Source organism: Leiobunum rupestre, chromosome 3 (genome assembly GCF_980474605.1).
Source record: "Leiobunum rupestre chromosome 3, qqLeiRupe1.1.hap1, whole genome shotgun sequence".
Taxonomy (NCBI): Eukaryota; Metazoa; Arthropoda; class Arachnida; order Opiliones; family Sclerosomatidae; genus Leiobunum; species Leiobunum rupestre.
This window is the reverse complement of record NC_143386.1, coordinates 20,181,801-20,206,985: the sequence shown is the minus strand read 5'-3', so window position 1 is coordinate 20,206,985 and position 25,185 is coordinate 20,181,801. Positions and strand designations below refer to the sequence as shown.

The following is a 25,185-nucleotide window of genomic DNA, read 5'->3' as shown; positions in this document are numbered from 1 at the left end:
ATCTACCCGAGTAGATTCTGCTCAAACTTGGTTTCTGGCGTGCATTCATACCGAGGGGTAAGACACTCTGCGAACTCGGTGTACACTGCCGTACCTATGACAGTGCTAAATGGAACTCGCGAACTCTTGAAAATATGTACCTTTAACTGTGCTAAATGCACGAACTCGGTGTACAGATTATCTGAGACTGTCTTACCCCTCGATTCATCCGTTCAGAAAAATCGAGTTAAAAACTAATGACGCTATACAGTAACGTATAATAATAATATAATAATTAACTAGGCTAATACCCAAGAAACCACCTTAGGCCCAAGTCATCTAGCAACGTTTAATGCCTTTAATTCGATGGGCCGGGTTACAATTCCTTAGGAGGGTGGTGGAGAGCCCTGCATGCCCAGCGAGCCAAACGCTTCCTACACTCACTATTACCTCAACAAGTTTTTAATTAAAGTGGAAACCGAAGAACTCGAGGGAAAACCTCTTTTTACCAGTTGTTAACGCTATGTGGAAGGAGTTTTCCCGAACTGCCACACATGGCCACAAGCTGGGATCGAACCCGGCTACTCTGGCAGCGAAGCGAAACTGCCAACCACTCCGCAACCCGCGCGCGTTGGTTGTCCTATTGCCGCGTCTTATGGAGGGTTGGGTGGCTGGCGTCAATGGTGCGACTGTCGGTTGTAGGGATGTCTCGCTACCCCTGGCTGTTTTGTGGAAGTTAGCGCGGGGCATTCTGATGAGACCAACGGTGATATGGCAGGCCACGATTGCTCCTAGGCGCATTGGTATATTACATCATGACCTCCGTAGCCCCGGGTCATGATAGAGGGCCTTTCGTTCTTAGAATCCTAAATGCGCTCTTGGTTGTACCATAAGTAACATAATAGCAATAAGTATGACAATTAACGAGATTTACAACCAAACTGATTTTCATAGTTATTGCGTAGTCAAGATGTTTTCTCAACACAGAGCCCTCTAGTGTCTAAAATACGCGAGACTTCCGCTAAGCCGAAATATCTGGTTTCCGATAGATAGGCGGAATATTAGGCTTAAATGATAAAAATTAAAAAGGTTTTTCCCGGAGCCACGAGCTCATGTTTTTATCACGCATGATTCGCACGCGGGCTTCTAAACAAAGCCAAGGCTATAGAAGAGATGGTTGAGTAACTTCCTTCCCCCCTCCCCCTCGGTTTCTGGCTCTCCTGGGATGCGGTATTTAGCGCAATAGAGCGGCGGCCGGAATTTGAAATAGAAAATTGTTTAATTTGTATTTTTCACGTTGAGCTTGTTGTCAAGATTTTGTTCCTGTTTTCATCGGTAAGTTCTATTACTAAACGATTGCTTAACGTGTAGAGGTAAATATGGTTGAAAAATAGTTTTATGTTGAATAATCAAAGAGTCTATATAACACAGCACCATGTATTATAAATAAATAAGTAACCATTCTGAAATGGCGAAACCCAAATCCAAATGTTGGGTTTCAAATTGCAGAACCAAGCAGCGTTGTCAAAATTAATTAGAAGACGATGAAATTGCCAAAATACGTTATTTTAAAGCTCCTAAAACGCCTGAAAAATTGAAACTGTGGCAGGAGGTGAAGAAGTTAAAGTGCACAAATGTTTTATGTGAACTTCATTTTAAAGAAAATGACATTCTAAAAAACAACTTTTATATCAATGAAGCGAAAGCGTGTAAACTTCAGCGCAGTAGATGGTTGCTAAAAAAAGAAGCGATACCAATTTCCATCCAAAAGAAATCTATGCCAGTGTGTCTTCCATTATCGCCATCAAAGTTACCTAATCAGAACTCTCCACTAAAAGAAATTAATATCAACATTGTTCCTAGTAGAACCAACCTTGCTAAACGAACATCAGAAGAATCACTGCAAAATTATGACATTGGAAAAAAAACTGTAATAGATTTGAAAGCTTGAAATCAACAGAATTGGGTGGTTTACAGCAATGTGTTCAGTCTTCTGTAACTGTTTATCAGGAGGGTGAGAGTTCATCAAATTTAGACACTAGTATAACTAATATAAACCCAAGCACAGATAAGAAAGAAAATCCAACTAAAGTAGACCTTTATGAATCTGTACCTGTTTTCCACGAAGCTGAGACAGCATCAGTTTTAGAAACGAATACATCAGAGTCAATACAAGATCGAGCTGCGATGAAAGAAGTATTAGGATCTAATAATACGTGTGAGTTGGCAAAGAAAGCCAATTTGAAACAGAGTAAAACTAATGTTCTTCGTAAGAAGTATTATCTGCGACACAAACTGAAACAAAAATCAAGCATTATCAAAGGTCTAAGACTTGAACTAGTACAATGCCGAAAAACAATTAAACAACTTGAAGGTGGAAAACAAGCAATAGAAAAGCTACCCGAAAGGCAGAAAGTTATCCTCGCTCAAGCACTATCTAATTCTCAGGTCAAGTCAAAAGTCGGACACAGGTATTCTGGCATAATGCTTCTGGATTCGCTACTTATAAAAATTAAGTCTCAGTCAACTTATCAATTTCTGCGTACTAATGAGTACCTTCCACTACAATCCGTTTCAACGCTTAATAGGAAAATAAAAAACCTAAAAGCAAACTTTGGCTTTGACGAAACGCTATTTCCAACAATGAAAGAAAAATTATCGCAGATACCATTGAATGAACGCCGTGGGGTACTTATGCATGATGAGATGCAGGTCAATAAGCACCTGGACTTTAGACCCTCGGAAAGAAAAGTTATTGGAAAAGTTAACTACGGTAGCATTAGGCATGAGCCTCATCAAAATAAAGAAGGAGATCACGTGCTTGTGTTTCTTTTTCAACCTCACATGGGTGGCTGGGTTCAAACAATAGGGACCTTTTGTTCACCAGGAGCAACTCCTACTGTGGTTTTGACAGAATTAATACTTCAAGCTATTATTAAACGGCATCAATGTGGAGCCATGGTTGATGGTTTAGTAGCTAATGGCGCATCAACCAACAGATCTGTATTCAAGATGTTAGGATTTTCAGCTACTCCTGAGAGTCCAATAGTAAATAGTTTTGTACATCCTTGTGATGAGAATTCAAATATTTATATGTTTAGCGATGCAGTACATTTGTTTAAATGTGCTAGAAATAACTTATTGAACCATGGAAAATTTTTGGTAAGGCTAGTACTTCTGGGAAACTTGTTACTCGGAGAATTTAATCAAACAAAATATATTTTCAGACACCCGAGGGACCGGTTGTGTTCAACCATTATCGTCATTTCCTGGCTCACGACTTACACAAAGATAATTCTTTGAGAATAGTTCCCAAACTAAGGGAAGGTCATGTAAATCCAAATAATTTCCAAAAGATGTCTGTCAGTCTTGCCACTCAGGTGTGTATTACCTTTTCATTGTGCTCAGGTCTTAAGTCAAATACTTAATTTATTCTTTAGCTCTTTAGTAAAAGTGTATCAACGGGATTGCATATGTACCGTAGAGAGGGTGTTCCTTCACTTAAAGATTCTGAACCTACGGAGATATTTACGCTGAGAATGGATAAACTCTTTGATCTTCTAAATGGTAGGAGGCCATGCGAAGCGATTTTCCAGAATTCATCAAAGCTAGTAGTAATATGTATAAAATAACAACTTGAAAATGCACTAGAATGGATAATTCAGTGGGAGGCATTTAGAAATTCTTTACCCAAAGAACACAAAACCTTTTTTCTTAGCAATCAAACTTGTGAAGGATTTAAAGTTACTCTGAAGAGCACTTTGGAGTTAGCAAAGGATCTTTTCTCATGGATTCAAATATGTACTTACGAATAAGTTCAATCAAGATCCATTAGAGGTAATATTATTTTGAGAAAAAGATTTTCTTAATTGAGTTGTTGAAATGTGTATATTTATGGTATTAAGAAACTCTCATGTGCCAACGATTTGCAAAAAAAGCTTCAACTGTGAATTAGTTTTTTCTCTTACTTTTTGCTAATTTTATATTTGTCCATTACAGCGCTATTTTGGTGTGGTACAGGGGCGTAGGAACGTTCTAGAAGTTGGAGGGGGCAAAGAGAAACGAAAAGGGGTCTAAAGAATGGTTTTGAATTTTTAATGGAGTGTAGCTTCTCCGAGTGCATGTGCATGTGTACTTTTTACTACTATGTCAATTGGCGGGAAAAGACTGAAATTTAAACACAGTTGTGGTTCTATAAGCTTTATATGCGTTTAAAAGAGCATTTGAGCCTTTTGAAGATTTCAACAGACCAAAAATTTGGAGGGGGCAATAACATTAGTTGCCCCTCCCAGCAAAATTCTAGGGAGGGGCATTGCCCCCCTGCCCCCCCCCCTGGTTCCTACGCCCCTGGTGTGGTCCGACAATCTTCAGGTGGCGATGACCACCCCACACCAAACCGATTTCTGTATATTTACAGATTGCTAGCTCTGAAATCACTTGTAAAACCACCCAAGAGAGGAGGGAATGTAAATATGGGGTCAACCGAGTTATTTGTAAGCGTACTAGATGATGCTAAAAACCAATCAACGTTTCAAAAGATACAGAAAATAGATTGACCACCATAATGGATAAATATGACTTTGAAGATTTTCAGTGGCCTGAAATGGACCTAAACCCAGATCATGACTATAATAAAGCCAGCGCAGAAGATTGTGCTAAATATTACTTAGCTGGCTTTGTTGCCCATAAAATTAGTAAATTGATCAAATGTGAATTTTGTAACAAGTACGTCATAGACAGTTCTGAAAAATTCATTCCTGAAGGATATTTAGTAGGATTAAAATCCAATGGAGGGTTAGTTAATCCAGCGAGAGAACTATTTGAATTAACAAATTTAATTGAAAAAATAGTACAGCTTCACAGCAAAAATATTACAGAAGATGCCTTTTTAGAAATTCGGAACAATGTTTTTGCTTCTGAAGAATTAACGCAGAATATCTTTGGATGCAAAAATCATTATATTGGGCTAACTTCTAGAGTAATAAACTTTTATATTTTGTGTAGAGTGCATTTTATATTTCAAAATTTTAATAGAAGTTTAAGTAGCCGTGTAAAAAGGAAAACTTTAAACAAAAGTTCAAAATTAACGTAGAAATGTAGGCACTTTACTGTTATCTGAAGCCATCGGGTTACACTGGTTGGTAAAAGCAGATAACAGGAAAGTACCAAAAAGGTATCTAATCTAGAAAAAAATAAAAACTTAAGAGCAATTATGTTGATTTCTTTTATTGAAAATAGTCTTTTATCAATTTGTTTTTATAAATGCTATTGAACTAAATTCTGTAAATTTGAAAAATATATTAAATATCAACTTTTACACTTTAAAACATGTTCAATTCCATATTAATAATTTTAACCATAGATTTTTGAAAGAATAAAATTATTTTTTCCCATTTTTTATTTATAATTTTAATTAGAAAATTAAATGAATAATATTTTATTATAAACGATTTTTTAAATTTTAAATTTAAAAAATTGTTATAATTTTATAATTTTTTAAAGTTAACACAGATTGAATCGCGATGTGGCGCTAAAAAACGAACCACAGGAGAGCTACGACGAGAAATGAAGGGGGGTGAAAATGACCAGAACATCACTTTATCCCCCTATTGTGTAGCGGGAAAGTGACTCAACCATCTCTTCTATAGCCTTGACAAAGCCAAAGCCCCTCGCGACTCCAGAACGTTTTTTCCGATATTATTCTTAAATTTCTATCAAAAAGTAGTCATCCAAAACGGTAAGTCGGGAGTCCAAGTCACAGCTTGAAGAGAGTATCAGTGCCGAAAAAAGGTTCGGTTAGAAAATTAGTATTAAAGCAATAGGAGGGGAGAGTCACCAAAGAAAATAATCATTTTTACAGCCATTGAGAGCAGCTTTAGTGAACTCTTTTGGATTTAATCCCAGGGAATTTCCATTCATATTCCCCATTGAATAAAATCGCAGCTAAAATGAATCTTTAAACAGGCAACGTAGAAGATGGAGCAATATCTTTGGAAATGGGGTTAGGAACTTCTATCAAAATATTTTTTTTAATTGAAACGAAAGGACTGTTTGAATTATCTCTGTACAAAATCTGCCTAGAAAGATTTAGGTCCAAAAGTCCATAGGTGTTTTTATAAAATACGGGAGGTCCCGTGTAAATGTTTATTCTACGTCACTAGCTATAGTTATTGAAGATAGAGAGTACGCGCTGAAGTCGATAAACATTTTCGAATTCGAAGTGCCAATAGAACCCGGCCACCTGAATTAATAGCTTCAAAAGTCGCTCGATGACTTAGGTCTAAGGTGGTGCCTTGGGTATTAGCCTAGCTGATTATTAAAATACTAAATAGCTTAAGCTCGTGACGCGGATAAACAAACTTTTAATTAGTTTATTGTTTTATTTTATGTAAACGCCTATTCTGCTATTTCTTCACACATTTAGTTTTGAGCTATAAAAGCAGATGGCGTTATGGTAGCTAAATTCGATAGTGCTTGTATTATTCGCTTGTGTAATACACGCGGTAAATTATGAAAGGTAAAGCGATGATTTCAAAGATATTTGGAATATTACAACTAGATTTTTCCAAATTCTTCCGCGATCTGAGATATATGGGATTAAAGTTCAACATCTTATAACAAGATGGTCCGTGTGAAATACGTATTAGCAGACGTTCATAAAAATTCCTTACGAGAAAAGTATCTATCTAAGCTCAAGGCAGTTTTCATTGGGCACATCAAACCGCGGATCAAATCTGTCTTACTTCGCCTGAGAATGCCAAATTTAAAAAAGTATTTTCTTATTTAAATATCATATCCCGCTCTGAAATAATATTACCAAGAATAGAAAGGTTAAGTTTAAAATCGGTGAAGCGCACTTTAAGTTCATCCGATAACACAATCATGTATGTTTGAAATCGAATTTTAACAAATTAAGCACTTTTCGCTAACCGAGGGTACACGAAGAATTAAAAACGTCGTTTGAACAATTCTAAAACCGGCGTTATGTATGGGTATGAGTGTTGTCGAAGTGCAATTATTTGTTTCTTCGTGTGCCCGGGTGTACCGTGAATGTCTCTCTTTGTATACTCGTACCTGGAATCCATACCTCTACTTGGAATGCTTATCCTGCCGTATCACGTATGGTAAGATCACACTGACGGCTTTGGCCCCGCCTACGAGATAAAAATCCCCTTTGCGGTCACTCCCCTCTCACGTTGTTGTTTGTTAAGTTAAAATAGTGACGTCAAAAAAACCGTCAGCCACATCGAGACGAAAATCTGCCGCGATAAGCATTCCAAGTAGAGGTATGGATTCCTGCTCGTACTTATTTCGCCAAATTCGTTTTAATTATACAAGGCCTAAGCGTATTCCAATTAAAACAAGTTTTTACGCTTTTAAACCAGTACGCTGCTTGATAAATAATAATTTGTCATTACTCTGTCTCGATATTTTGACTTATAATTATCAGTATTTTTATTTAAAAACTATAAATATTTTACGAATCCACGACAGAAATATGGCGTCGTCTTAATGAAGTTTTTAAATTTTCGACTCCGAAGTACAAATGGGAAAAGTAAAATGTTCAAGTGACTCCCGACGTCGTTGTTCTAATGTAATTATTTTTACTAAGGGATAATGACTTTTTTTGGACTATTTCTTTCGAAACGTGTTTTGAGAAATCAGAGAGACCCAGCGAAGGTTCAAGTTACTAAACGAATAACGTTAACACTAGAAAAAGATAATGATGATAACTTCTCGTTAAAGGTTTGTTATATACTTCTGTTATTAGTTATCAACCGATTTGAATGAAATTTGAAACGTAACCAGATAAAATCAATTGACATCGAAATTTAATATTGGATCTGTAACCTGAGATATTTCAGGTCAAAATTCGCGATGATCAACAGGCGTTAAGTTTTTCCCCGTGCCCATTTGAGGGGCAAAATCAGAGCTCCTCTCATTTTGCGCTAGTGTGAGATGAAAATTCGGTGCTCCTGTAATTTCACGATCAATTAAGAAATGAAATTTGGGCTCCTCTCTTTTCGCATTCATTTGAAAAGATAAAATTGGGCTCCTCTCTTTTCGCATTCATTTAAAAAGAAAAATTTGGGCTCCTCTCTTTTCGCATTCATTGGGAAAAGAAAAATTTGGGCTCCTCTCTTTTCGCATTCATTTAAAAACAAAAATTTTGGCTCCTCTCTTTTCGCATTCATTTGAAAAGAAAAATTTGGGCTCCTCTCTTTTCGCATTCATTGGGAAAAGAAAAATTTGGGCTCCTCTCTTTTCGCATTCATTGGGAAAAGAAAAATTTGGGCTCCTCTCTTTTCGCATTCATTGGGAAAAGAAAAATTTGGGCTCCTCTCTTTTCGCATTCATTGGGAAAAGAAAAATTTGGGCTCCTCTCTTTTCGCATTCATTGGGAAAAGAAAAATTTGGGCTCCTCTCTTTTCGCATTCATTGGGAAAAGAAAAATTTGGGCTCCTCTCTTTTCGCATTCATTTAAAAACAAAAATTTTGGCTCCTCTCTTTTCGCATTCATTTGAAAAGAAAAATTTGGGCTCCTCTCTTTTCGCATTCATTGGGAAAAGAAAAATTTGGGCTCCTCTCTTTTCGCATTCATTTAAAAAGAAAAATTTGGGCTCCTCTCTTTTCGCATTCATTGGGAAAAGAAAAATTTGGGCTCCTCTCTTTTCGCATTCATTTAAAAACAAAAATTTTGGCTCCTCTCTTTTCGCATTCATTTAAAAACAAAAATTTTGGCTCCTCTCTTTTCGCATTCATTGGGAAAAGAAAAATTTGGGCTCCTCTCTTTTCGCATTCATTTAAAAACAAAAATTTTGGCTCCTCTCTTTTCGCATTCATTTGAAAAGAAAAATTTGGGCTCCTCTCTTTTCGCATTCATTGGGAAAAGAAAAATTTGGGCTCCTCTCTTTTCGCATTCATTGGGAAATGAAAAATTTGGGCTCCTCTCTTTTCGCATTCATTGGGAAAAGAAAAATTTGGGCTCCTCTCTTTTCGCATTCATTTAAAAAGAAAAATTTGGGCTCCTCTCTTTTCGCATTCATTTAAAAAGAAAAATTTGGGCTCCTCTCTTTTCGCATTCATTGGGAAAAGAAAAATTTGGGCTCCTCTCTTTTCGCATTCATTGGGAAAAGAAAAATTTGGGCTCCTCTCTTTTCGCATTCATTTAAAAAGAAAAATTTGGGCTCCTCTCTTTTCGCATTCATTTAAAAAGAAAAATTTGGGCTCCTCTCTTTTCGCATTCATTGGGAAAAGAAAAATTTGGGCTCCTCTCTTTTCGCATTCATTGGGAAAAGAAAAATTTGGGCTCCTCTCTTTTCGCATTCATTGGGAAAAGAAAAATTTGGGCTCCTCTCTTTTCGCATTCATTGGGAAAAGAAAAATTTGGGCTCCTCTCTTTTCGCATTCATTTAAAAACAAAAATTTTGGCTCCTCTCTTTTCGCATTCATTTGAAAAGAAAAATTTGGGCTCCTCTCTTTTCGCATTCATTTAAAAACAAAAATTTTGGCTCCTCTCTTTTCGCATTCATTTGAAAAGAAAAATTTGGGCTCCTCTCTTTTCGCATTCATTGGGAAAAGAAAAATTTGGGCTCCTCTCTTTTCGCATTCATTTAAAAAGAAAAATTTGGGCTCCTCTCTTTTCGCATTCATTTAAAAAGAAAAATTTGGGCTCCTCTCTTTTCGCATTCATTTAAAAAGAAAAATTTGGGCTCCTCTCTTTTCGCATTCATTGGGAAAAGAAAAATTTGGGCTCCTCTCTTTTCGCATTCATTTAAAAAGAAAAATTTGGGCTCCTCTCTTTTCGCATTCATTGGGAAAAGAAAAATTTGGGCTCCTCTCTTTTCGCATTCATTTAAAAAGAAAAATTTGGGCTCCTCTCTTTTCGCATTCATTTAAAAAGAAAAATTTGGGCTCCTCTCTTTTCGCATTCATTTAAAAACAAAAATTTGGGCTCCTCTCTTTTCGCATTCATTTAAAAAGAAAAATTTGGGCTCCTCTCTTTTCGCATTCATTTAAAAAGAAAAATTTGGGCTCCTCTCTTTTCGCATTCATTGGGAAAAGAAAAATTTGGGCTCCTCTCTTTTCGCATTCATTTAAAAAGAAAAATTTGGGCTCCTCTCTTTTCGCATTCATTTAAAAAGAAAAATTTGGGCTCCTCTCTTTTCGCATTCATTTAAAAAGAAAAATTTGGGCTCCTCTCTTTTCGCATTCATTGGGAAAAGAAAAATTTGGGCTCCTCTCTTTTCGCATTCATTTAAAAAGAAAAATTTGGGCTCCTCTCTTTTCGCATTCATTTAAAAAGAAAAATTTGGGCTCCTCTCTTTTCGCATTCATTGGGAAAAGAAAAATTTGGGCTCCTCTCTTTTCGCATTCATTTAAAAAGAAAAATTTGGGCTCCTCTCTTTTCGCATTCATTGGGAAAAGAAAAATTTGGGCTCCTCTCTTTTCGCATTCATTTAAAAAGAAAAATTTGGGCTCCTCTCTTTTCGCATTCATTTAAAAAGAAAAATTTGGGCTCCTCTCTTTTCGCATTCATTTAAAAAGAAAAATTTGGGCTCCTCTCTTTTCGCATTCATTTAAAAAGAAAAATTTGGGCTCCTCTCTTTTCGCATTCATTTAAAAAGAAAAATTTGGGCTCCTCTCTTTTCGCATTCATTTAAAAAGAAAAATTTGGGCTCCTCTCTTTTCGCATTCATTGGGAAAAGAAAAATTTGGGCTCCTCTCTTTTCGCATTCATTTAAAAAGAAAAATTTGGGCTCCTCTCTTTTCGCATTCATTGGGAAAAGAAAAATTTGGGCTCCTCTCTTTTCGCATTCATTTAAAAAGAAAAATTTGGGCTCCTCTCTTTTCGCATTCATTTAAAAAGAAAAATTTGGGCTCCTCTCTTTTCGCATTCATTTAAAAAGAAAAATTTGGGCTCCTCTCTTTTCGCATTCATTTAAAAAGAAAAATTTGGGCTCCTCTCTTTTCGCATTCATTTAAAAAGAAAAATTTGGGCTCCTCTCTTTTCGCATTCATTTAAAAAGAAAAATTTGGGCTCCTCTCTTTTCGCATTCATTGGGAAAAGAAAAATTTGGGCTCCTCTCTTTTCGCATTCATTTAAAAAGAAAAATTTGGGCTCCTCTCTTTTCGCATTCATTGGGAAAAGAAAAATTTGGGCTCCTCTCTTTTCGCATTCATTGGGAAAAGAAAAATTTGGGCTCCTCTCTTTTCGCATTCATTTAAAAAGAAAAATTTGGGCTCCTCTCTTTTCGCATTCATTTAAAAAGAAAAATTTGGGCTCCTCTCTTTTCGCATTCATTGGGAAAAGAAAAATTTGGGCTCCTCTCTTTTCGCATTCATTTAAAAAGAAAAATTTGGGCTCCTCTCTTTTCGCATTCATTGGGAAAAGAAAAATTTGGGCTCCTCTCTTTTCGCATTCATTTAAAAAGAAAAATTTGGGCTCCTCTCTTTTCGCATTCATTTAAAAAGAAAAATTTGGGCTCCTCTCTTTTCGCATTCATTTAAAAAGAAAAATTTGGGCTCCTCTCTTTTCGCATTCATTTAAAAAGAAAAATTTGGGCTCCTCTCTTTTCGCATTCATTTAAAAAGAAAAATTTGGGCTCCTCTCTTTTCGCATTCATTGGGAAAAGAAAAATTTGGGCTCCTCTCTTTTCGCATTCATTTAAAAAGAAAAATTTGGGCTCCTCTCTTTTCGCATTCATTGGGAAAAGAAAAATTTGGGCTCCTCTCTTTTCGCATTCATTGGGAAAAGAAAAATTTGGGCTCCTCTCTTTTCGCATTCATTTAAAAAGAAAAATTTGGGCTCCTCTCTTTTCGCATTCATTTAAAAAGAAAAATTTGGGCTCCTCTCTTTTCGCATTCATTGGGAAAAGAAAAATTTGGGCTCCTCTCTTTTCGCATTCATTTAAAAAGAAAAATTTGGGCTCCTCTCTTTTCGCATTCATTGGGAAAAGAAAAATTTGGGCTCCTCTCTTTTCGCATTCATTTAAAAAGAAAAATTTGGGCTCCTCTCTTTTCGCATTCATTTAAAAAGAAAAATTTGGGCTCCTCTCTTTTCGCATTCATTTAAAAAGAAAAATTTGGGCTCCTCTCTTTTCGCATTCATTTAAAAAGAAAAATTTGGGCTCCTCTCTTTTCGCATTCATTTAAAAAGAAAAATTTGGGCTCCTCTCTTTTCGCATTCATTTAAAAAGAAAAATTTGGGCTCCTCTCTTTTCGCATTCATTTAAAAAGAAAAATTTGGGCTCCTCTCTTTTCGCATTCATTGGGAAAAGAAAAATTTGGGCTCCTCTCTTTTCGCATTCATTTAAAAAGAAAAATTTGGGCTCCTCTCTTTTCGCATTCATTTAAAAAGAAAAATTTGGGCTCCTCTCTTTTCGCATTCATTTAAAAAGAAAAATTTGGGCTCCTCTCTTTTCGCATTCATTTAAAAAGAAAAATTTGGGCTCCTCTCTTTTCGCATTCATTTAAAAAGAAAAATTTGGGCTCCTCTCTTTTCGCATTCATTTAAAAAGAAAAATTTGGGCTCCTCTCTTTTCGCATTCATTGGGAAAAGAAAAATTTGGGCTCCTCTCTTTTCGCATTCATTTAAAAAGAAAAATTTGGGCTCCTCTCTTTTCGCATTCATTGGGAAAAGAAAAATTTGGGCTCCTCTCTTTTCGCATTCATTGGGAAAAGAAAAATTTGGGCTCCTCTCTTTTCGCATTCATTTAAAAAGAAAAATTTGGGCTCCTCTCTTTTCGCATTCATTTAAAAAGAAAAATTTGGGCTCCTCTCTTTTCGCATTCATTGGGAAAAGAAAAATTTGGGCTCCTCTCTTTTCGCATTCATTTAAAAAGAAAAATTTGGGCTCCTCTCTTTTCGCATTCATTGGGAAAAGAAAAATTTGGGCTCCTCTCTTTTCGCATTCATTTAAAAACAAAAATTTTGGCTCCTCTCTTTTCGCATTCATTTGAAAAGAAAAATTTGGGCTCCTCTCTTTTCGCATTCATTGGGAAAAGAAAAATTTGGGCTCCTCTCTTTTCGCATTCATTTAAAAAGAAAAATTTGGGCTCCTCTCTTTTCGCATTCATTGGGAAAAGAAAAATTTGGGCTCCTCTCTTTTCGCATTCATTTAAAAACAAAAATTTTGGCTCCTCTCTTTTCGCATTCATTTAAAAACAAAAATTTTGGCTCCTCTCTTTTCGCATTCATTTGAAAAGAAAAATTTTGGCTCCTCTCTTTTCGAATTCATTTAAAAACAAAAATTTTGGCTCCTCTCTTTTCGCATTCATTTGAAAAGAAAAATTTGGGCTCCTCTCTTTTCGCATTCATTTGAAAAGAAAAATTTTGGCTCCTCTCTTTTCGCATTCATTTAAAAACAAAAATTTTGGCTCCTCTCTTTTCGCATTCATTTGAAAAGAAAAATTTTGGCTCCTCTCTTTTCGCATTCATTTAAAAACAAAAATTTTGGCTCCTCTCTTTTCGCATTCATTTAAAAACAAAAATTTTGGCTCCTCTCTTTTCGCATTCATTTAAAAACAAAAATTTTGGCTCCTCTCTTTTCGCATTCATTTGAAAAGAAAAATTTGGGCTCCTCTCTTTTCGCATTCATTTAAAAACAAAAATTTTGGCTCCTCTCTTTTCGCATTCATTTAAAAACAAAAATTTTGGCTCCTCTCTTTTCGCATTCATTTAAAAACAAAAATTTTGGCTCCTCTCTTTTCGCATTCATTTGAAAAGAAAAATTTGGGCTCCTCTCTTTTCGCATTCATTGGGAAAAGAAAAATTTGGGCTCCTCTCTTTTCGCATTCATTGGGAAAAGAAAAATTTGGGCTCCTCTCTTTTCGCATTCATTGGGAAAAGAAAAATTTGGGCTCCTCTCTTTTCGCATTCATTGGGAAAAGAAAAATTTGGGCTCCTCTCTTTTCGCATTCATTGGGAAAAGAAAAATTTGGGCTCCTCTCTTTTCGCATTCATTTAAAAACAAAAATTTTGGCTCCTCTCTTTTCGCATTCATTTGAAAAGAAAAATTTGGGCTCCTCTCTTTTCGCGTAATTTGAGAGACATAATTTGCTCTCCTCTCATGTCGCGATAATTTGAGAGACATAATTTGCTCTCCTCTCATGTCGCGTTAATTTGAGAGACATAATTTGCTCTCCCCCTCATGTCGCGATAATTTGAGAGACATAATTTGCTCTCCCCCTCATGTCGCGATAATTTGAGAGACATAATTTGTACTCCTCTCATGTCGCGTTCATTGGAGCGGAAACACCACCAATCATCTCATTACATTTTCACTCTTTTATTGAAAAAGATAATTTTTGCTGAATGCCGGCCATCACTACTTATAGGTGGCGACTGCGCGTATGTAAATTAGTTGGAAGTAAGCACGCAACATTTTCGGCAGCTAAAAACGGCCGGCATACTGTATTTCAAAATATTCCGTTTTAAAATTCGCCCGTTCATATATCCGCGAGTGAACTTTCTCGGTAGGCGCTCGAGTATAATTCGGAAACTTTCTTTGTAGGGGAGTTTTTACTTTCTCATTTCTCAGACCACCGAAATTGAAAGTCAAATTTCGTTGAAACGCCGGCTTCTTGACTTCGCAACTGTTTCTGATATTAAATTTTTATCTGATTTACGAGGTTGGGAAATATTTGCATAAAGGGTTAGCTGTCTTCAATTTCGCGCAGTTTGCCAAATTCGTCGCGAATAAAACGCGCCGCAGTCGGTTCGTTTTCGGAGGAAACCTCGAAATCAATTTATTTCCTCCGGCATCTCCGAAAGAAGATCGACGAAACAAACGCTCAAAAAGCCAAACCCGCTTAAATTAATTTCGTTTTATGGCGAACAAGATGAGACGACACCCCCCAACGGATATTCCACCTTTCTTATTTTTCAAACTGAAAAGTGTATCACTATTAGCATAAGTAACGTAAGAGAAATAAGTATGGAAATTATTAAAAATTAAAAAAACACTGGAAACCAATCCCTCTTTTCTGTGTTTGCAATTTATCTCCCCACTGGTTAACGGGGTTTTCCCTCGAGTTCTTCGGTTTTTCCTACCATAAAATTTTTCGGAGGTTAACGGTAATAGTATGATGGGCTGGCCACCACCAGTGCCGTATTTCCGCCTAGGCCAACCTAGGCCGTGGCCTAGGGGCCTATCCTTGGAAGGGGCGCTCCAGGGACCCGTAATTACTATATTCGAAGTCATAAATCTATAATATCAATCGTAATTTATATTGGAGAATTTCCTAGGTAGAAGATTTTGTTTTAAAATTACCAAAATTTGTGCCCGGCAGTTTACGGACGCAGCCTTAAATCGCAATGTTGAATAATTATCGCATATTTAGTCGACGATTGTTAAGAGCTTTTATTTAGTAATATAACCGTAGAGCTCAGACTTCTACGCTGAATCAGGGAAATTCAGGCACAGCCTAGTTCCAAGGATAAGAGTATATGCAGCGCGTGAAAAGGGGCCCAGACTCCTTATCTGCCTATGGGCCCAGGATCTCTAAGTCCGGCCCTGGCCACCACCCTTCTAGGCATTGTAACCCGGCCACCTGAATTAATGGCATTAAAAGTCGATAGATGATTTGGGCCTAGGTTGATGCCCTGGATATTATTGTAGCTGATTATTATTATTATAATTATTGAAATAGAGCGCTTCTACCGCGTTATTCGTAGCTTGTTTATAATACCATAAGTAACGTTGCGTGATCAAGACTTAAGTCACCACAGAGCACGGTCGTAATATATCTCCAATGCAAAATTTACAACTAGGAAGGTCGAAGTTTGGTTTCGGGTCAACGTTAGAGTAGGACGATAATGTCATTGTTATTAAAAAATACGAACTGTCGTACTTATTTCCATTTTTATGTTAATTATGGTATTATGAATATATTTTTATAGATTGCATTGCTCAGCCGGTGAAATGAATTAGATAATGTTTTCTATGGGTTAGCACTTATCGTAAGTCTAAGTAGTAAGAGATTCATATTTTAGCGTTTAGAACTCAATTGAGTGGTGAACCGTTCGGGACGTTTAGTTCACGCTCCTCACATTTTTGAACTGCAGACAACGTTTTGAGTTCAAATGAGTGGAAACCTTTCGATACGTTTAGTTCACGGCTATTTCATTTATGAACTGCAGACAACGTACTCAGTTCAAATGAGGGGAAACCTTTCGAGATGTTTAGTTCACGGCCCTCTCATTGTTGAACTACAGACAACGTTTTTAGTTCAAATGAGGGGAAACCTTTGGATACGTTTAGTTCACGGCTATTTCATTTATGAACTGCAGACAACGTTTTCAGTTCAAATGAGTGGAAACCTTTCAAGATGTTTAGTTCACGCTCCTCTCATGTTTTAACTACAGACAACGTTTTGAAACCATCGGGGAGTTTTGGGCAAGTTTCTTTCGCATTTGAGCGGTAATCAGCATTCAGATTCAAATGAGAAAGAAGTTTTGAGCACGATCCGCTCATTTTTGAGCGCCAGCGTTTAGAAAAAATAAAATAATCGATAAATTCTTCAGTGTTATAGGCAATCCGTTACCCCTGCAAACGAACTACAAAGGCTTAATCTCCATTTTCGCCACCAATTTTAATTAGTATAGGTCACCTCAGCAAACATTGTATTGCTTACTCCAAGATTACCTACTTATTTCGGGAAGTGTATTCTGATTACGCAGTGATCAAAATGAAGTGATTTTGCTTGTAAATGCACAACAAAATTTCCCATTTAAATTTAAAAAACTACAACGTCTATATTTAGCGCTAAATTGTTTTATATAATCAATATATATATTTAATGCATATTTACAGATTTTCTTTAACTTATAAGTTACCAATTTTAGTCGAATTAAACCGCTGGTTTATTAACTAACGACGTAAGTTAGAATCAAACGAGCTGGGAAGTCTGACTAAATCGGTTAACAGAATCAAACTAGACACAGAATATTCACACAAATTTTATTTTAACTCTACTCCCTTTATGAATGAAATCTTAAACTACCTCATTCATATCAATTTTATGTAGCTCATCTTGATACGCGTTTAGTATGCATATACTATTTAAGCGGAATTGTGTCATCGTACTTCTTAGGAACAGGGCATACGACGCTGACGATACTAACGAAAAGACCAAATGTCCTTAAAGGGAATATAACCTCGGGTATTTGGTGTGGAACACCAACGTTTGCAGCTTTGGCCGCTCTTGATTTTGACTTTATAAATGTTTGGCGCTACTGTACAGGGTAATTTGAAAAATTTAAGGGGTCTTCCATAAAGATTGCTTTGCAGGTTATATTCCCTTTAAGAATGCACACTGCGCACGTCGTTTTATAAATTCATTTAATAGATAAAATATTTTCAAGAATAAAGTTATTTTAAATGTATATACAGGGTGTTTCAAAAGGTTATTCAAAAATTTGAAGGATTCGTAGGGGGTGAGACTGTGAGTTGAGAAGTATGCCTGTTTTTCCCCCATTTTCCTACGATGAGTGAAAAGAGCGCCAGAGAGCTTCAAAGTGTGGCCTACTAGCCCCTGGAAGAAGGTTGCAACAAGCGCAAAACCAAGCAGCAGGGACTTTAAATACTGTTTAAATTTACTTTTTTACGCTGGTTACCTCGATTTATTTACAAAGTCCTTTTTCACCTATCACACGAACCCAAACCTTAATGTTCGCATTTCCTTGCTGCTTGATTTTGCGCTTGTTGCAGCCTACTTCCAGGGGCTAGTAGGCCACACTTTGAAGCTCTCTGGCGCTCTTTTAACTCATCGTAGGAAAATGGGGAAAAAACAGGCATACTTCTCAACTCATCCCCTACAACTCCTTCAAATTTTTGCATAAACTTTTGAAACACCTTGTATACATTAATGTATCGATAATCATCAATTATAAAAACATCAGTTTCTGCCATTAAAAATAATGGCACCCTGGTTCTTCAATACAATATAACCAAGGACCTCATAATGGACAACTCCTTAAAAGTTTTGAATAACCTTTTGAAACAACCTATATATCAAATTTTTAGGGGTACAAATATATACTTTGCAGCCCCCCTACTTTATTTGGGTCCCCCCCCCCTTATTCCGCCGTCAATGGTGACAACTCTCCGTGAATGTATATTACTCTTTGGAACAACCCGGTAATGGTTATCTGGTTTTGGCCTGTTAAAACCATCGCCGTGAATTGGGTGGTGGAGTGGTTAGCACTCTCGACTCGCGGCAAGAGGAGCCGGGTTCGATCGCAGTATATTGCATTGGATGCAACCTAGCAACGACTTTCTATATTGTTTAAACATGTTTTTCTCTGAGTTCTCCTACGCATTGTAACCCGGCCACCTGTATTAAAGGCTTTAAAAGTCGCTCGGTGACTTAATAATAATAATAATATAATCAGCTAGGCACCACCTTAGGCCTAAGTCATCAAGCGACTTTTGAAGCCTTTAATTCAGGTGGCCGGGTTACAATGCGTAGGAGGCTGGTGGCAAGCCCTGCATGCCACGCGATCGAGCCAACAGCTCCCTACACTAACTATTACAGTTAATCTCAACAAGTTTTTATGGAAGGGGAAACCGAAGAGCTCGGGGGAAAACCCCTTAAACCAGTGGGGAGGGAACTTGCAAACTCAACGCGGAAGGAGTTGTTCCGAGTTTTCACTATTATTATTATTTATTATTACTTAGGCCTAAGGTGGTGACTTGGGTATTAGCCAGCTGATTATTATTATTACTTTCCTTTTCTATAAAACCTTTGTTTAGGTTAACGGTATTATAAGGTGTAAACAGCTTGTGGCACAAAACGCTTGCTAACAGCTTTCTGCGCATAGTAACCCGGCCACCTGAATTAAATGCCTAAAAATATGCTCGATGACTTAGAGCTAAAGCGGTGAATATTAATACAATTTTTTTAACCGTATCAAGATCAGATCAGTTAGCGGGCTCAAAATAGTCTGAATAAACTGTTAAAAATAAAAAAAATATCGGTTGTTTTACACCAAATTCATGATATCAAGAATGTATTTATTTATACTCAGGGAGAATGAATATGTCGAGACTATCGACGGACACGTTGTGGCCCAACCCCCTCACGCTAGGGGGGGGAGGGAAAAATGAGGCGGTCTTTTTTTTTGCGTCCTCGCAGCAGCGTTCATCGCGTCGAAAAACGTAATTTTTAAGAAACAATGAGATTGCAGTATTATTTGATTTTATTAAAGCGGAGGAGCATACCGGGGGCCCCGACGGGTGGAATTGGAGAAACGCTCAAAATAATCTCGACATATTCATTCTCCCTGAGTATAAATAAATACATTCTTGATAATATGTTTTAATGCTTTTTTAAAAAAAAATATTTAGAACAAAAAATTTAATGTTTTAATATTTACTAACAAGAGAGCATAATATTATTCTGAAAATCTGTAGCTGATTGATTTTTTTTACTTAAAAGTAGATCAGTTAATAAATTCAGATAAGGCGAACAGAATTGATCTGATCAGATAAAATAATGTTATCTGTATTAAATTAATTAATAATGACAAATTACTAAATTGGAAGATAAAATTGACAATTATTTGAGACATAACAACTTTTTAGCTTGCTAAGAAATGAACATAGAGATTAGGTAGGTGCGAGTTTCAGATTACGCCATCTTTCACCTCAATCTTTCACTGTCGCACTTATCTATTGCTTTACTTATGTACAAAGAATAAAATTGAAAATTTTATTACTTAGAGCAAGTGTCGGTTCTAGGTTAAGTAGCTCTTTTTTCAACAGATGTCGCTAGCGTCGAAATCAAAACAAGATGCTGAAGCTACATTTTGACTCAAAAGGCGGGACATAAAAGTATGCTTCGCGTTGATTGGCTCGTTTGTAAATTTGTCAATAACTTCAATTATAGTAATTGTTTACAATATATTTGATATGGGATGTATAATTTAGGTTAAAGCTCACTAAGTAGAGTAAAAGTGGTCTAAATATAATACTCAATAATGGCTCTCTGACGACGTTATTGCTTCACTATTTTGAGTTTTAGCTTCCGTTCTCATTAATAGATGGCTCCACGCTTAATATCCTCTTTCGCTTTTAACGTAGCCATAAGTAATATAAGAACTATAAATATAACAAAATAACATAAGTAATGTAAGTATAAAACATTATATTTTCTTACAGCCAATATTAAACACGACTTACAAATTAGTAGCAGGATTGGCAAATTTACGTATGATCGATTTCAAGTTTTCTGTTTTAATATTTGCCGGTAATAAAAATGTGGCTAATGAGAGATTAAATTTCAGTTTGGTGTGTAATATTTTAATCCGGCCAATTATTATTCGAAAATCTAGTTCGATGTTGATAAGCGAAGCCATAAGCTCAAAAGTCGACGCGAATGTTATTTTTATGTTCCGATTCAATTATTCATCATTATTTTGAGTTCAATTTTCATTTTGAAAGCTTTTAAAATTCGCTAAGCCTTGGCCAATGAAAAAAAAGGGAAAAAATTATTGTTACCGCTAGTGGGCTTACGAAGTTGCTACCATGCGCCGCCTTTCGGATGTTTTGGGTTCACAGTGAAAAATAATCAAGTTAATCATGCTTTTGGTTAATTATGATCAGAAATAAAATAAACCTCACAATATAAATTTAACCAAATTCGAGGTCAATGGAACTAAATTAGAGGTAAATTTAAATAAATTAGAGGTAAATTTAACTATATTAGTGGTATATTTAACTATATTAGAGGTATATTTAAATAAATTAGAGGTAAATTGAACTAAATTAGAGGTAAATTTAAATAAATTAGAGGTAAATTTAACTAATTTAACTAAATTAGAGGTAAATTCAAATACATTAGAGGTAAATTTAAATAAATTAGAGGTAAATTCAAATACATTAGAGGTAAATTTAAATAAATTAGAGGTAAATTCAAATAAATTAGAGGTAAATTTAACTAAATTAGAGGTAAAGTTAACCAAAATATTAAAATGATTAATAAATGAATAAATAAATAAAAAATAATAAATTTATCTGTCTATTAGTTTTTATAACGTATTTCGTCCCGAACTACTTTTTTTCCGGAGAATATTTTGAAAAGTCTGCGGATACTTCTCTCGTAAGTAATGTTAATAGACTTTTGATCTCACATAATCATCAGCTAGGCAGCACCTTAGGCGACTGTTAATGCCATTAATTCAGGTCGAGGGGCTAACCCCTCCCCGTAATCGGTGTACATGCCTGTACCTTTGACTGCACTAAAATGATTACGTAAATGAGTACAGATTTAGCACTACCAAAGGCTGTACTCATTTGTAATCGGTGTACAGATTGTAAGAGAGTGGTTAGCCCCTCGACCTGAATTAATGGCATTAACAGTCGCCTAAGGTGCTGCCTAGCTGATGATTATGTGAGATCAAAAGTCTATTAACATTACTTACGAGAGAAGTACCTTAGGCGACTGTTAATGCCATTAATTCAGGTCGAGGGGCTAACCACTCCCCGTAATCGGTGTACATGCCTGTACCTTTGACTGCACTAAAATGATTACGTAAATGAGTACAGATTTAGCACTACCAAAGGCTGTACTCATTTGTAATCGGTGTACAGATTGTAAGAGAGTGGTTAGCCCCTCGATTCAGGTGGCCGGGTTACAATGCGTTGGAGGGTGGTGGCAAGCCCTTCATGGCCCGCGAGCCAACAGCTCCCTACACTCACTACTACCATAAGTCTATAATATAGATACATAAGTGTGACACTTCCTATTCTTCACATGCAAAAGTTTTATTGAGAGCTATTCACAAGACAGACTGCATTACGGGCTTCGTCACCATTTTGCGTCCGCTTGCTCCCGCGTCACACGTAGCCTCTAACAGCGCCTCGCTAGGGGGATATTTTACTCTCGGGATGACGTCACTCCCTTACTAGCTCTCAGTAAAATATTCCCCAAAGTGACAAACTTATAGAATTATATTATAGACTTATGCTATTACCGTTAACCTCCACCAGCTGGGCTCGAGAACCCAGCTACTCTTGTGGCGAGGTGAAATTCCTAGAAACTCGTTGTGTTACGCCATAATATCCGAGGGGGGAATAACTCGCTGAAAATGTATACACCAGATTACATATTTCAAGAGATTACTTTAAAAAATTACAGATTACCAAAAATTACGCGGGATTACTTATTTCGAGAAATCCAAATAATATTATTAGAGATTATTTGGAGATTACGCGAGATTACTGAATATTACTAGAGATTACGCGAGATTACTGAATATAACTAGAGATTACGCGAGATTACTGAATATTACTAGAGATTACGCGAGATTACGAAAGATTACTAGAGATAACTGTTAGAGATTACGCGAGATTACTGAATATTACTAGAGATTACGCGAGATTACTTAATATTACTAGAGATTACGCGATATTACGGAAGATTACTAGAGATAACTGATAGAGATTACGCGAGATTACTGAATATTACTAGAGATTACGCGAGATTACTGAATATTACTAGAGATTACGCGAGATTACGGAAGATTACTAGAGATGACTGATAGAGATTACGCGAGATTACTGAATATTACTAGAGATTACGGAAGATTACTAGAGATAACTGATAGAGATTACGCGAGATTACTGAATATTACTAGAGATTACGTGAGATTACTGAATATTACTAGAGATTACGGAAGATTACTAGAGATAACTGATAGAGATTACGCGAGATTACTGAATATTACTAGAGATTACGCGAGATTACTGAATATTACTAGAGATTACGCGAGATTACGGAAGATTACTAGAGATAACTGTTAGAGATTACGCGAGATTACTGAATATTACTAGAGATTACGCGAGATTACTTAATATTACTAGAGATTACGCGATATTACGGAAGATTACTAGAGATAACTGATAGAGATTACGCGAGATTACTGAATATAACTAGAGATTACGCGAGATTACTGAATATTACTAGAGATTACGCGAGATTACGAAAGATTACTAGAGATAACTGTTAGAGATTACGCGAGATTACTGAATATTACTAGAGATTACGCGAGATTACTTAATATTACTAGAGATTACGCGATATTACGGAAGATTACTAGAGATAACTGATAGAGATTACGCGAGATTACTGAATATTACTAGAGATTACGCGAGATTACTGAATATTACTAGAGATTACGCGAGATTACGGAAGATTACTAGAGATTACTGAATATTACTAGAGATTACGGAAGATTACTAGAGATAACTGATAGAGATTACGCGAGATTACTGAATATTACTAGAGATTACGTGAGATTACTGAATATTACTAGAGATTACGGAAGATTACTAGAGATAACTGATAGAGATTACGCGAGATTACTGAATATTACTAGAGATTACGCGAGATTACTGAATATTACTAGAGATTACGCGAGATTACGGAAGATTACTAGAGATAACTGATAGAGATTACGCGAGATTACTGAATATTACTAGAGATTACGCGAGATTACTGAATATTACTAGAGATTACGCGAGATTACGGAAGATTACTAGAGATAACTGATAGAGATTACGCGAGATTACTGAATATTACTAGAGATTACGCGAGATTACTGAATATTACTAGAGATTACGCGAGATTACGGAAGATTACTAGAGATAACTGATAGAGATTACGCGAGATTACTGAATATTACTAGAGATTACGCGAGATTACTGAATATTACTAGAGATTACGCGAGATTACGGAAGATTACTAGAGATAACCGATAGAGATTACGCAAGATTACTGAATTTTACTAGAGATTACGCGAGATTACTGAATATTACTAGAGATTACGCGAGATTACGGAAGATTACTAGAGATAACTGATAGAGATTACGCGAGATTACTGAATATTACTAGAGATTACGCGAGATTACTGAATATTACTAGAGATTACGCGAGATTACGGAAGATTACTAGAGATAACTGATAGAGATTACGCGAGATTACTGAATATTACTAGAGATTACGCGAGATTACTGAATATTACTAGAGATTACGCGAGATTACGGAAGATTACTAGAGATAACTGATAGAGATTACGCGAGATTACTGAATATTACTAGAGATTACGCGAGATTACTGAATATTACTAGAGATTACGCGAGATTACGGAAGATTACTAGAGATAACTGATAGAGATTACGCGAGATTACTGAATATTACTAGAGATTACTGAATATTACTAGAGATTACGCGAGATTACTGAATATTACTAGAGATTACACGAGATTACTACAGATAACTGATAGAGATTACGCGAGATTCCTGATATTACGTGAGATTCATTATGATTTCTGATTTGACGTTTCTTTTGGTCGTCACGTACCGGTTTTACCCGCAATATTTCAATTTCCTTCAAAATATTGGGAATACCTGCCACATTTGATTGTTCAAGGTAGAATTGGTTCCACCATAAGGCAGCGGAATTACTTATATTACTTGAGATTATTTTGGATTTACGGATCTTACTTGAGATTATTTTGGATTGCACAAATTACCTGGAATTACTATTTTATCCTCGTATCATCCGAGGGACTACCTAACGAGTGTACACCAGATTATTCAAGTTATTTCCCCCCTCGATAATATTTAGAAGGATGAATACCTCTCATTTAGTAGTTACATAATATACTTCTGATTTTATTCATAATTTATCCATAAATTTTCTCGCATGCTAAGAGGTAATTCTGTTATTTTTCAAAACGTGGGAAATTTTAAAAATATCCGAATAGCGGTCTTCTTGGCCTAAGTAATTACTTAAGCGCATTAGGGCGAGGGTGAGCGAGTTTAGTTTTGGAACTGAAACGCTTTGTGTAGAAATGGATGGACGTTCATTTATCAAAAATCGAGCCGCTGCACTTGGGCATCTCTCGTCGGAACACAGGCGTTCGCGGCAGATCGATTTCAGTCTCGCCTTCGGGGTGCGCGCGGACTCGCGACGAAAGAGAAACCATTAATAGCCTGCTGGATATAACAGCTGTGGCGCCATCTGCGAATCCGATAGAGTGATATACGTTTATCCGTGTCTCCGAAACGCATCTCGACACCTAAACCATCTCAACTAATAACCCCATTTATCCTTTGACCTCTCCGAGGGTTCAATTTTCAGTCGTGTTGAAAACAAATGCCCACGTAAAAAACAAACCGTAGAAATGTAACATTTTCG

The 25,185-nt window shown here is 36.2% G+C and overlaps 1 protein-coding gene across 1 annotated transcript in view; it reads right to left on the bottom strand.

The window, feature by feature from the left end:
• Nucleotides 1-25,185, bottom strand: part of LOC149949775 (chymotrypsin B-like) — a 52,854-nt gene that overhangs the window by 692 nt on the left and 26,977 nt on the right. The gene's annotated exons all lie outside the window — the stretch shown is intronic.